The 14,371-nt window shown below is 42.3% G+C and overlaps 1 protein-coding gene across 1 annotated transcript in view; it reads right to left on the minus strand.

The window, feature by feature from the left end:
- Wdfy2 (WD repeat and FYVE domain containing 2) overlaps nucleotides 1-14,371 on the minus strand; it is a 131,222-nt gene that overhangs the window by 83,418 nt on the left and 33,433 nt on the right. The window lies entirely within an intron of this gene.

Raw genomic sequence — 14,371 nt, forward strand, 5'->3', positions numbered from 1 at the left:
TGCCATACAATGTATTTATATTACTTAACTCTAAGGGTGCTGTGCACTCACAATTACATAACCCTTAAAATGCCACCCTCACATATGAATGCATACATCTATCATGAGTTTTAAAATTGTTTTCACTTTACTGTTTTGTCTTTCCATGTGCCTGGCCTTTGCACCAATGCCCTGGAAACAGTCACTGTTCTAACGAACCATAAGTCTTACTGCTCTGTGAACAAAGTGCGGAGATGACATAAAATAATATTTTGCATGTGACAGGAAAAGGATAAAACAATTAAGTTCACATCTTATAAGCCAGGCCTTTATCTCAAGAAACAGGTTTTCCAGGTACACACGCACACGCACACACACACACACACACACACACACACAGAGAGAGAGAGAGAGAGAGAGAGAGAGAGAGAAATAAAACACCTTTTAAATTGAACAATCAATACAGGAGTGATATCCTAGAAGATGTTGGGGTAAACACTGAAAAATCGTACCTCTACCAAATCAATTTCCAAGTTGACAAGAACTGTTAAATCAATTATTTCAAACTCTGAGGTCTACTAAATAATGTTTTCAGCACCTGGAGAAGTACTGAACTTAAAAAAAAAAAAAAATAGGTGTTGCGGGGGGAGACACTGAATTCCAGCATTCAGTATCTTTCAACATCCAGGCTCCATCTGGTAGCCATGGAGTATGGCTCGTTTCCTAGAGTGGCCTGTTGGAGCAAGGGAGAAGATGAAGATGTGTCCTCTATAATGTGAAGACTCACATTCTGATTTACCTGACTGTTCAGTGAGTGACCAGAACAGAGGCTGACCATTGACTCAACCCTCTTAGGGCTAAAGGGATTCCTTAGGGCTAAAGCAGATTCCTTAAAGAAATGAATGATGGAAACATCCTTAAAGAAATGAATGATGGAAACATTTATTTTCCTTATTGGGCCCCGACTGTTGGCTGACCTCAAGACAGCAGAAGAGTTTTCAATGATTATACACAGGGAATACAGTCCTTGTAAAAATCATAAAATGTTTTAGACTATCTGTCTCCCAGAGTTACTGCATTCTTACCTGCTCTCAACAGGAAACTGTGAAGTACATAGTTTGTATGGATCAGCTTGGGGGGGGGGGAGGTAGACAACAACAAAATTGAAAGAAATCCGGGAAGAAGTCTAAGCACTGGGCTTACTGGTGGACTGCCTAGGAATTCACAGACAACAAAATCAAACCGGGATGAGGAATGTATGACTGGCCTGGGAATATTACTTCTGATGGATATTCTATATGGAAATTGGGTTGAAATATTACAGAGTACAGTATTGAAACAAAACTACCACAGAAACAAAAAACGTCTAGAGAGATCCTGCAGGAGGTCTGAGCAGACAAAAGATGCAATCCTGAAGCCAGGACAACTGAACCCAAATGAAGCTGAAACTGGAAAGAATAACTGACAAAAACAAAACCACAATAAAACCACAGCTGAGGAGAGCTGTATGGGGCATTTAAGTTATTAACATACAAATATGTGAGTCCCACAAGAAGGAAAAGGTACAGGAAAGTATTTCAGGTAAAACAGACAAAAACTTGCAAAATTTGATGAAGACATACACATCCAAGAAACACAAAGAACTCCAAGAAGATAGACTGAATCAGATTTAACAGACAGATTAAAATCAAATCATCAAATGGCAAGGAGAAAAATCTCAAAGGCAGAGAGCAAAAAACAACTCATTACATACAATACGGTATAAGTGATCAATTTCTCACAGAAGCAGGGTGCAGAAAGAGGTGACGTGCTAAATGAAACAACTATCAACCAAGAACTACCTGCTGACCCACCCTGCAGAAACAAAAACTGTCTAGGAAGGGACCTCCAGATCAATGCATCTCTGAACCCTAATTGAAGCTTCTATTTGCAGTAGATGGTGATTAACACAAGGGCCCAAAGCTGACTAAAGTGCAGAGAGTAAGCCACTACTTAGCCCTAACGGGAATTTATAAACTTCACACACAGAGGACATCCAAAGGCTCAGGGATCATTGCAGAAAAGGGAGCAGAGTGTTAAGGGTAAGAAGACATGGATGCCTACAAAGAAACATCCCAGGACACAGCAGAACAGCTGTACTGTCACCTCACAGCAATTGTGACAGCATGTACAAGACCTGTGCCAGACCAAACCCCAGCATGGAGAGGCAAGGGGGACACACAACTCCACCCCTAGCAGTGAAGCTAATGGCTATTGTTAGGTAACGGGAGAGGAAGAGACAGTTTTCTAAAGGAGTACATCTCCTGATAAGTTGACCATGTCCCAGTGGAAGACAAGTGGTCATCAAGGGGTTTTGTTTTGTTTTGTTTAAAAAAGAGTGGGCAAAGTTCAATGGGTAGACAAGGTGGAGTGGATCTGGAAAGAGGTAGAGGAAGAGGGCAGATATGATCAAATCACATTGTACAAAACCAAAAGCTCTCAAAGGACTAATAAAATAAACTTAAAACCCTTCCTAAAAATGAAGGAAATCATTACCAAAGCCAGGCAAATATGTCAATAAAAAACTCAAGTCCATATTTCTTATGAATACGGATGCCAAGTTTCTCAGCAAAACACTGGCAAATCAAACTCAACAGCACAACAGAAGGACCATACGTCATGACCAGGTAGGACTTACTCCAAGATGCAAGTGTCATTTAGAATAAGAAAATGAATCCATATAGCACAGTTTATCAGTAAAATAGAGCTTCTATGATCATCTAATCCAGTGATTTTCAACCTTCCTAATGCTGTTCTCATGTTGTGGTATCCCCCAACCATAAAATTTTCATTAATACTTCATAACTCTAATTTTGCTACCATTACTAATCATAATGTAAATATTTGTGTTTTTTAGTCAACTTTCAGGGGCCACCATCCACAGGTTGAGAGCAGCTGATCTAACTGGAATGCATTTGACAAAATTCAATTTTTCATGACAAAGAGTATACTTCAAGCAGAAGGAGTTTTCCTTAATTTAATGCAGGGCATCTATTCGTTACTTTCCTGTCTCTACAAACCAAATACTTAAAGAAGCAACTTAAGTGTGGCTTTATTTTGGTTTACAGTTTGAAGATACAGTCCATCATAGCAAAGAAGACATGGTCACATGAGGCAAGCACATGAGTGCATAACACAGACCAGAGGGACGAATGCTGGTAAGCAGTTGGCTTCCTCCTCCTTTCCATTTTATCCAACTTAGAGCCCCATCTATAGGATGTAATCACTCTCATTCAGGGTGAGTCTCCCTCTCTGAAATTCTCTTTGTAAATGCTGGTACAAACATGCCCATGACTCTTGGATTCCAAATCCAGTCAAACTGACAATGAAGATGAACCACACAAGGCATTCATGGAAAATTCATGCTAACAGCATACTCACTGGCTAAAGAATGAAATCTTGCCCCCAGCAAAACCAGGAAGAAGGGAAGGTGTGCCCCCTCCCCTTTGAACCACTGCCAACCACAAATTGGGTAACTAGTCAAATAAATAAAAAGTGCAATGGTTAGTCTTAATTGTCAGGTTGACTGGCCCCACCACAAGGGCTCAGGTCCTACACTGAATAAAAGCAGAAAATAGCATTCATCTGTTTCCTAGCTGCAGACACAGTGTGACCAGCCACCTCATAGCCCTTGACTCCTTGTCTTCCACACCTTGATGGACTCCATCATCTCAAACTGTAAGCCAACCTTTCCCTTACGCTGCTTCCTGTCAAACATTTACTCATAGCCAACAAAGGTCACTGGTAAAGGTATCTAAATTAGAAAAGGAGTAAACTAACTCCATCTCTTCTGGGGCCTACTCTCCTGCTCCCAAACCCCCCCCAACTCCTCCACCTTATGTATTCCTATGCAATATACTGAAACTAAGAAATAAAGCAAACAAAGTTGCAAGGTTTAAGATTAGAAAACTGCCTATGTTTCTAAAAACATAAATATTTCTAAAGAAATGTCTGGTCCTCAATACCTTAACATTCAACCCACAGAATAACCTATCAAATAGAGCTAGCTCTCCTCACTAAATATTGCCTTCCTTACACTACCCTTGTATTAGGACAGCTAAAAATACAATCACATTTTAAAAACCTGTTCTTTTATCTCCTCTGATGCAATTAAGAGGGGCGCTGCATCCTAGAGATAAGAAGTACAATTTGGATGGGTAAGGATTTCCTGAGTGCAAATGTCACTGTATAAAGCTTAGTTTCTGGAAATTATATATAAAACACATACACACACACACACACACAGAGAGAGAGAGAGAGAGAGAGAGAGAGAGAGTTTTTAACAGTAAGTGAAAGCCTTTAAATTTTTTTTTTTTTTTTTTTTTTTTTGGTATCAGAAGAATATCATTTATGGCCAGGGATGTAGATCAACACTAAAGGACATGCTTAGTGTGTACAAAGCCCTGGGCTGGAGACCAGCACCAAGAAGAGAAGGGGAAGGGAGAGGAAGAAAAGTGAGGAGAGGGAAGGCTCCTGTTTCAAGGGCTCTGACACCCTTTTCTGGCAGGCACATACATAGTATGCACACAAAGCACCCCTACACACACACACACACACACACACACACTCTCTCTCTCTCTCTCTCTCTCTCTCTCTCTCTCTCTATATATATATATATATATATATATATATATATGAATGAATGGGGTAGTGGTGGAGGAAGGAAAGGAAGCAAAATAGAAAGGAAAATAAGTATAATTCAGAGACAAGTTTAAGCAGTAGAGGTCAGTGTGTTGGGGAAGGAAGCTCATACCTGCTGAATGCCCCGCCCTCTTTCATGGGATGGAGGTGGGTAAGGGGAAGCTGCACACATCCACAGAGATAGATGGCAGGTAGCAGGACTACAATAAAGGGGGTAAGGATTAAAGACTATGGGGCCTGTGGAGGTCCTGAGTACAGCCTCAAGTTAGGCCGAGAAGACAGGTGTTTACGAGAAAGTGGGGAGGGAATAGGAGGGCATTTCTGATAGGGGAGCACATGGACAGCCAGGAAGACCTCCCTAGTGAGCAGCAATGTTGAGAAAAGCCATGGAGGGCTGGGGAGGCCACTGAGAATAAAGAGCCAGAGACAGAACCCCATTTGTATGTTTGTGGGAAGCCAGGGAAAGTCCCAGTTACCTAAAGAAACTGGTTTGCTCTCTCCTCAAAGGAATAACAGGTAATTTATTCTGAGCCAATTATGATAGGCCATGTTGTGGGAACAGGAATTTGGGTTTTATCAAATAGCATGTGCTACACTGACAGTAAATACATGAGCTTTTATTAGTTACAGAGCAAAACAAAGCCATAAGCCAGGCCAAATACATTTTGCTGGTGGGGACCACAGGCTGATGACAGCCTTAGTTTACTGGTGGAAGTGGGTGCTCTGCTAAGAAGATGTTTAAATAAGAAAGGCGATCCGCAGTAGACAGGGACAAGAGACGGTAAAGTACATTATGCACATGTATGAAACTGATACAATGTTGCCTATTATATATCATTAATATATGCTGATAAAAACATAAAGAAAAATACATGTCAAAGGTTTAAGTGGTACTCAAAAGCATGTCAGGCCAGGCACAGAAGTGGGCAATAAATGATTTTCAAAGACACTAAAAAGCAACCCCAGGTAACTGGCTCCAGATCTGCAATATTCCGTCAACAGTCACAAAATGTTAATTACTGATTTAGTCACAAACACAAACCTAGCTTTCTCACTACTGGGGGGGGGACAAGATGCCTGGGGGACTTTGCTGAGTGGTAGAGCACTGTCTAACATGTACCACCCACCTCCAGACCCACAGAGAAGGGTTAATGACATAAACCAATGAACCCGAGACAGCTGAGAAACTCCCCACTCACTGTACGGAGGAGGAGATCACCTGCCTGACAAGAAAGCAACATACAGAAGACCGGCTGAACTCATTCAGCATAGGAAATATAAGGAACACATCCATTGATAAAACTTTCCTCCCTAAAAGTTCCTGCCCTCCCCTGCCCTGTAGAGCCCCAAGTCCCCTGCAGCTGGGCGCCAAGACTCCACTATCCTTCAATCACTCTGCTTCTGTTGAGGTTGATTTATTCTTTGATTTCCACCTTGCCTTGGTCAATCCTGACCTAACAGAGCGAACGAGCAAGGGGGTGACAGTACAAAGGGGTAGGGAGGGAGCATGTTGAGAGCCTAAAACCACAAGGACACATGTTTATGGCTTGGGAAGTGCACCCTCAGGCTAACTGGCTGTCCTGTCTGAGAACAGCGGTGCCTTTCATGAGCATGCGGAAGACAGTGTTTACCTTGGAACAGGCTGAGTTTGGGGGTAGTTCATCCAGAGCTGTCATAGCAGGAGCTGCCTACCTGGTATTCAGTGTCACAGCACATGGGAGCTCAGTTCGGTAAATAAGAAGAGAAGGAGAATGATGCACACAGCCCCCTGCACAGCACCAACAAGCATGGGATAACACGAGCAGAGAACTCTCAGGGTAGGTCACTGACCAGCAAAGGAACTGCCTTTTAGGCAGAGCATGCCCTGATTTTAGATCTGGAAAGTAAGGTCACTATCATCAAGATACCTAGGAACTACACTAAATTCACAGTGAACACACAATTAAATAGTATCTTCTCAGATCATTTTTCTGAGGAGAAAAGGGAGGGTTGGGGGTGTCAACAAACATTGTACCACAGGTTGCTAAGCTACTAGAAAAAAAAAAAAAAAAAAGACAATCTATCTGTGTAGAAATCTAGGCTTTAAAAATGTGCCTGAGAACGAGGCAACTTTCATTAGTTACCACAGCAACGAGCTTCAATTCCCTGAGGACAACTGTTTTTGCATCACTGAAGTAACTTGGGGTGAGGGGTAGAGAGCAAATTCCACTGTGTGTGGTTTCTGGGTTTCCAGGGAATGCCTCTCCAATAGATTACTCATTGCAGCAGCAATACACAGGCAAGGAACCTGCCCCTAGCAATCTGTTAACAGGAAAAGTTTGAGCAATGGGATGTCAGTCAATATCTTTTGGTAGTTTTTACAGTAATTGGTTTAAAAGATACAAAATGTTCCAAACGCAAAGACAACTGGTGTATGTGAAAGATTAACTTAAAGAAAAAAAAAAAAAAAAGCTCTCTTTGATTACTAGATTTCTGACTACTGTGTTGTTCCTAATACTGCATTCAGCTCACACAATAAATAACCAAATCTAATCTTCGCCTATGCCCTGTGTATTTTTGGTGCCCAGAAGCTGCTAGTGCATAACGACAGTTCAAGCTGGGTGCCATCCAGCCCCTGGTTGCTTCTGCCACAGAGTTCAATTCCTCAAATCATGGACCCCACTATAAAAGGCCTCCAGGGCTTTGCTGACTCACAGACACAGATCTTGTTCTCAGATGCAGCAGCCCCTAACCAGCGCCACCTGTTGGTAGCTGGAGAAGAGGTGCAGAGCACTACAGCCCACCACCTTGAGTGGAATTACTGACTGCTCCACAAACATTATGAGCCTTTGGGCATTTGAAGTCACACAGCAGCCAGGAAGGGGTGCACACGACTGCCACCTTCCCTGGGCATTTTATGTCCCTTTTATCCAAAGTCTGGGAGAACCTTCACAGTTTACACTGATTACAAAAATCACAAGCAAGACACATGGTTGTCAGATGTAAAAATAACTTTAAGTGGGTAAGTGGAGCCTAAAGATAAGGGACACATGAGACAGGTAAGCATAACAAAGATGATAACTGCACTATCATCCCTCATCATTCATGTATGGGGTTAAGAGATTAGGGTTCTACAAGAAATGCCACACTGGGAATGGGAGTGACCTCCGGCTCCAGCTCTGGTAATCAGAACATAGTTAACATGCCTAGCACTTCTGAGTGTCCTTGACACCTTGTTTGTCCCTAAGAGTGTCCCTAAACTGTCCCTAAGAGTGACTGTGAACAAAGTAGGGACAGACTAAGACTTTTTCTCTCCCCAGTTTTAAGCAAAACTATAAGTTCATTTTTCTGTTTCTCTGTGTGTAATTTTAATGTGAGCAAGTACTGAGACCCAGAAGCAGTTTCTCTGGACAGGGTCTGGGGTAGCAGTCTGGGCCTTGAAGGAAGTCCCCATGGGCTTTACTGAGTAGCTGTGGTAGTGAGCAGTACTGTGTCTAGCACTGTGGTCTGGCCTTTATATGTTCTGTCCCCTCAAGCTGTGGTCTGTTTTTTAGTGGCAGGTGTGTTGCAGTTTCTGTCCTTTTCCACTGTAGGCTTCTGGCTTCCAGGACACCCTCCTGCTTGCTGTGTTTCTGCACATTAACCTGCCACGCCCAACCCCCACCTTTTTAATAACAATAAGAGGTGGGAATGTTAGGAACTAGCAGCCAGCTGACCCAGCCCCCAACGATGGGTGGGACGCTCATGGCCACGTCAGCGCTACGTCAAGCTTTACCTGGCTGCCAGAAGACTCAGTTAAGCATGTGCAAGCCCCCCTTTTAAAGCAAGCGCGCCAAGTGCACCTCTCTCTCTCTGCCCCCCCCTCCTGCTTTCGGTTGGCCACCAGCTCCCCGCCTTTCTCTCCCCTCTCTCAATAAACTCCATGTGGGCGCTGAGTCTCATGTTTGTGTTTTATAAGCATTAGTTGTATCAAAAGAACAACCTCTCTTTAAAGAAGAGCCCCTTATGTGACCTTTGGGACCTCTCAGACAGGATGAAGCTCCAGGATCACCCTGTACTTGTGTCTTTGTGAGGACACGTGACATTAGCTGTCAGCACTAGCCAGCAAGACTGTCCACTAGGGAGAAGGAGGCCTCTTGACAACTTTGCAAATTTTTCTTGAGTATTTTTATATTAAACTCTTAAAAATGCCTCTGGGTTTACATATTGTGATACTGATATTTTTATCACCTACAGTATTTAACAGAGAAGTTGATTTCAGAAGGTTGAGTACATAAAAAGCAAAAAAAAACATACAGGAGAAAAATAAACATACTGTTGATAATTGAGGGAGTGACGCAATAGTGGGTCAGAGGCTGGCAGAGCCCTGATTGTCAGGAATATCATCTGTTCTCATAGGAGCCCTCACAGTAAAGGAAACATGAGTAGAAACTTTCAACCTAAGTGATTCTTTCATGCTTCTCAGCATTGCTCAGAAGGAAGATATCTGGATGTCACTGAAGGAATGGCCTATATTTATGATGTATGTTCCTGGCTCCATCCACTGTTGGGGGGCATGGTTTGTTTCATCATACCAGTATATTCTTGTCACCTGTGACAGTGGCAGGCACTGGATGAAGACTCCAGAGGGACTTCATAAAACATTGAGAAGCAAGAGAGGCCACTCAGAGAATGTCCTGACTGCCAGGATCCCAGATCAGCAAGTGGAACCAATTGCTCTCTCCTATCACCTTAAATCACAGCAGAGACACAGGGGAAGGAAAGAACAGCTTCTTTTGATGATGAAAATGTTCTGGATGTAAACAGTGTTAATGGGTTTACAATACCGGCTACATACATAAAGTCACCTAAAACATACACTTAAAATTGCAGATGGGTATGTATAGTAAAAATAAATAACAAAGATGGTGCATGCCTTTAATTCCAGTGCTGGGGAGGCAGAGACAAGTAGATCTTTGTGAGTTCCATGCCAGCCTGGTCTACAGACTGAGTTCCAGGACAGGCTCCAAAACTATAGAAAATGTGTCTTGAAACGTACCCCCCCCCCAAAAAAAAGGACCTGAGTAGAACAGAACGTGGGTTTGAGAAGTACTTACTACTAACAAAATTAAAGCAAGCAGAAACCAAGAAGACCATCATCCATTCTGCTTAATCCTTTACAAATCACCTTAAAATGAGCAAAACAAAGGCATAACCATCCCCCAGTGGCTGTATGACAGTGCTGGAGCTCTAGAGGAGATTGATGCTTTGACACAAGTTGCACAGGAAGATGGGAAGAGGTCATGTCCAGTCACACTATCTTGGATACAGTGTGAGCTTTATTAGATACTGCTCCAGACTGCAACATGATGTTAAGACATTATTGTTACCTTAATTCTGTATGACAGTGATATACAGAACAAGTTAGCCTTTATTCATACATGTTATAGATCATCAGTGAAGAGTATATGCATACACCAGAGAATTAACCCAAGGCTCAGAGCACACCCGCAGCCCTGAGCTACATCCCAGCCCTTGTCCCTTTAAAGAGAACCCCATTACTCCTTCCCAGGGAGGGGTAGGGACAAGAGGTGCATGAACAAGAGTGGCAGAGGCTGATAAGTGAAGCCAGAAAGTGATTTCTTACTACATTTGTTTCTTGTATAAGTTTAGAGTTGTTCACACTAAATTGTTTTTAGATTATTTGAGTTCTTGATTTCTGTCAACAACTATATATGTATATTCTATCAACAACAGCCTCCTCTGGGAGTACAGAGATCATAAACAGGAAAGCTCTAGTGGATTTTAATCTGAGTGACACTAAGCACTTGTCATCTACTTAGCAATCTGAATTGGTTTAATATCTTTGGTTGATGTTAGTAAATAATTCACAGATAAAATACCTTTTACTCTTAGATAACAGGTTCTGTGCTTCCAAACAGAATGAAGACTCATGCATAGGTTATATTTTTAAAACTGACCAGTCAGTGCTAACTATCTAACATATGTACCCAAATGTTAACAAATTTGTGCATAATACCAAACCCTCCCACCAGAAAAAAAAAAACTGAAGTTCTCACATCAAATTTTCTATGATAGAAGCAAACAGTAGAGGGAGAGCAGAGCACAGTGGCGCATAGGCTTCCTGGATGCTGAGACCTGAAAAAAATTTCCACAGAGCTGTCCATAATACCTTAGAAAAACTTCACCAACAGGAAAACATATGTGGCATGAAAGAATTCCACATTAAAGAACCTAATCAATTTGAACATGTGCCTGCTCTCTTCTATGACTGAGAGACAAATACTGGGTTTCGGGTGGAGCCCTGGAAGCCCTTCCAGCTCAGCCTAGTTCAGGGGGTAATGGACAGGCAGGGAGATGGCTTAGCAGTGAAGAGCACTTGCTGCTCAGGCACAGGACTGAGCTCAGAGCCCAGCACCCATGTCACATGGCTCAAAAACACCTGTGACTCCAGCTCCAAGGGTTTGTCTGCCACCCACTTCCGGCCTCTGGGAGCATCTGAACACATCTGTTAAGTAAATATTTCTTACACTAACTAAAACTAATCATGTTTCTGACACATTGAACACAAATCTGATGTTCTGTACAAAGGAAGCATAAACCGTGAAAACCAAAAGCAATGCTACTACATCTTTACTCTGCTTAGTCAAAGGAACATACATGAGTGGCCACTACAGTGTCATTTGATGTGAAGTGATGAATTGGAATGAAGGATTGAAAATAACAAAACTCTTCCCATCTTGGAAAACCAAGTCAGGCATAGTAGAGCACACCTTTAATCTCAGCCCTTGGGAGACAGAAACAGGAGGATATCTGTGAGTTCAAATCCAGCCTAGTCAACAAGTTCCAAACAGCCAGGGACACTCAGTGAGACCATTTCTAAGGGGGGGGGGGTTAGAGGGAGGAAGAAGAAGGGAGGGAGAAGACAGACCAAAGCATCAAAGAATGCAGGTATTTACCCATAACCAACCACTTCCTGAGTTGGGGGGGTTGTTTGTTTATGTGTGGTTTCCTGAGTTTGGGGTGGGGGGAGTATTTGTTTATGTGGTTTTTTTGTTTGTTTTTGTTGTTTTGTTTTGTTTCTCTGCATCACCATGGCTGTCCTGGAACTCACTCTGTAGACCAGACTGGCATCAAACTCAAGAGATCCACTTGCTTCTGCTTCCAGAGCACTGGGATTAAAGGTTTGCGCCACCACCAACAGGCCTCCATGTGGGTTTTTAAGATAATGTTTATTCATGAATGTTAATACACCTCAGAGTCAAATCACATTAGCTTTTCTTCACATTGGACCTTTCGCATATTTTCTAAAGAATTATTCATCAGTATTCCCTGACGTGTCAAATACACAGACAAGGAAATGGAGCCAGACCTGCAACACTAAAATATCTCTGTATGTTCGCCAGAGAAGTATTAGCAAAATGAATTGATTGCTTCTTGATCTCCTTGGTTCCAAGTTCCTCTTACCAAAAGACATAAAAGTAAACTGATTAAATGCACCAAGAAGCTGGAAAATGGGGCTTTCGTTTATTAGTTTAACTTTGCTTCCTGGGGTGAGGGTGGAGGAGCAGCTACAGCTTAAGTCCTAAAACTTCCAAGAATGAATTCACTAAACTGCAAAAAAAAAAAAAAAAAAAAAAAAAAAAAAAAGAATTGAACGCCTGAAACTTCTTGAGTGAAAGTTGAGAAGGGACACAATCCCATGGCACTAAAGGCCATTCTATAATGCAAGGTTCTGGGGGAAATCCCTGCTCTAATAGGCATCAGCATGGAGAGAAGCCCTGCAGAGATGAAAGTGAGAGCAGTTTAGCTGCCAGCCAGCACTTCCCAAAGAGTGATGTATGCAAAACAATGAATGAAATCTGCATTTTCTGAGTCACACAACATAGCTTTTCATGAATGGATACTTAATGGGAAGATGGATTAAGTCTCTGATAACACTTTAATGAGTTTCCCTTTGTCTTTGAGAGACCACACTGCACACAGCTCAATCACTCTAGTTAGTTCAATCCATTGCTAAGTTTTGACTTGCACTCATTCAAACATATTAAATTAACCCAAATTAAAGTCAGGGAATAATTCAAATAATAACACCCTCTCTACCATCCCCAAAAATTACTAACCTCTGTCAGTTCTGCCTCCATCCTTAACATGAGATCAGCCCTGTCTGCTATCTGCACTGCCTTATGACACTTTTGATGTTATCTAAGTGCTCCTAGCTGCACTCCTAGCTCTTAGTTCACCCTTCTATGACCTTTGCAACAAGCCACTGAAAGACTCTAATTACACTCATCATTCACCATTCTCAGGACCACGTCCAATTCTGTGTTTACCAGGTCTCCCAGCATCTCACCTATGTCTGCTGCTCTTCCTGACACAGCCCAGCTCCCAATATGCCCTGTGCCCTGCTAAAACTACTCCTAGTTCTCTTACTCAGCAACTGTCAATTTTTAGTTTTATACATCGGGAGGAATAATAACCAAAACATCTGATAAGGTAAGTTACACAGAAGGCTACCACCAAATAAAAAATATTTCAAATAAGAACACAATTTATTTTACTATTTTAAAAGGCTAGGAAACATATACTCTTACAATTTTAGTACTTGCATAAATGAAAATTTAAGAATAATAGTCTTGACTGCATCGTTTTCTCTGTGTCACTGCACTAGAATCACTATTGTTTGAGTCCCTGTGCACACTAGCCTGTTGCTGAAACACCCTGTTCTCCCCAGGGTCCCACATCTGCTTAGCTAGTGCGTCTCAATCCTCACCTTACAGTGGGCCTTTCCAATTTTTAACACTTAGAAAGACAGCCTAAGCATTGTAATAAAATGCATGTGTATGCTGGCACACCGTGTGCAGTGTTAACAATCCAACCCAGATGTGATGGTTAAATAGAGACAGGATTTAGAATCGGCATGGAAATACATCTCTGGTGTGTCTATGAGGGAGTTTGAAGAAAACCCTTACTTAGGAGGAAAGACACTGAATGTGAGCTGCACCACTCCAAGGATGAGGGTCCTTGATTGAATAGAGTGCCAGCATTTCCATATGATCAAGCTGCCTCACATTCCTGCTTTCATGCCTTCCCCACCATGAAAGACTACACCTTTGAACTGGGCCAAAATAAATCCTCCCCGCCCCCACTCCCTCCCTCCTTCCCTTCTTCCCTCCTTTGCCCCCTCCCTCCTCCCCTCCCTCCCTCCTGCTGCTTTGATCAGATATTTGTAAGTAACTAAAACACCAGAACTGTACATAAGCTAGGTGAGTATTTCTCCACCTAACTGAAACTCTAGCCCTTATTCTTTTGAGACAAGCTGGTTGGCCTTGAACTCCTCATATAGTCAAGGCAAGTTCAAAAGCATGATCCTCTGCTTCTGCCTCCTGGAGTGCTGGGGTCACAGGCACGTGCATGCCACTGCATGGAACAGAAGCATGGCAACAGGTTTACTATGGAGAAGCCACCATGGAAAAGCTCCTGGACTTCTGGGCACCTATTCCAGTACATCCTAACCCAAGCCTGTGTTATCCTGTGGTTGTTACACAGAGCTGTGTTCTTCACAGGTTGAATGAATGAATGAATGAATGAATGAGGTGCTCATTTCATAATTCATCTGTCAATTCCTCATACATCATTCAAAAGCTTCAAGTTGTATCTCTGGGGTCAGATCTCTAGAAGACGGTCCTCAACTACACTGTCCTCCAGCTTATATTCATTATGTAGTAGAGTT

This window comes from Phodopus roborovskii, unplaced genomic scaffold (genome assembly GCF_943737965.1).
Source record: "Phodopus roborovskii unplaced genomic scaffold, PHOROB, whole genome shotgun sequence".
Classification (NCBI taxonomy): domain Eukaryota; kingdom Metazoa; phylum Chordata; class Mammalia; order Rodentia; family Cricetidae; genus Phodopus; species Phodopus roborovskii.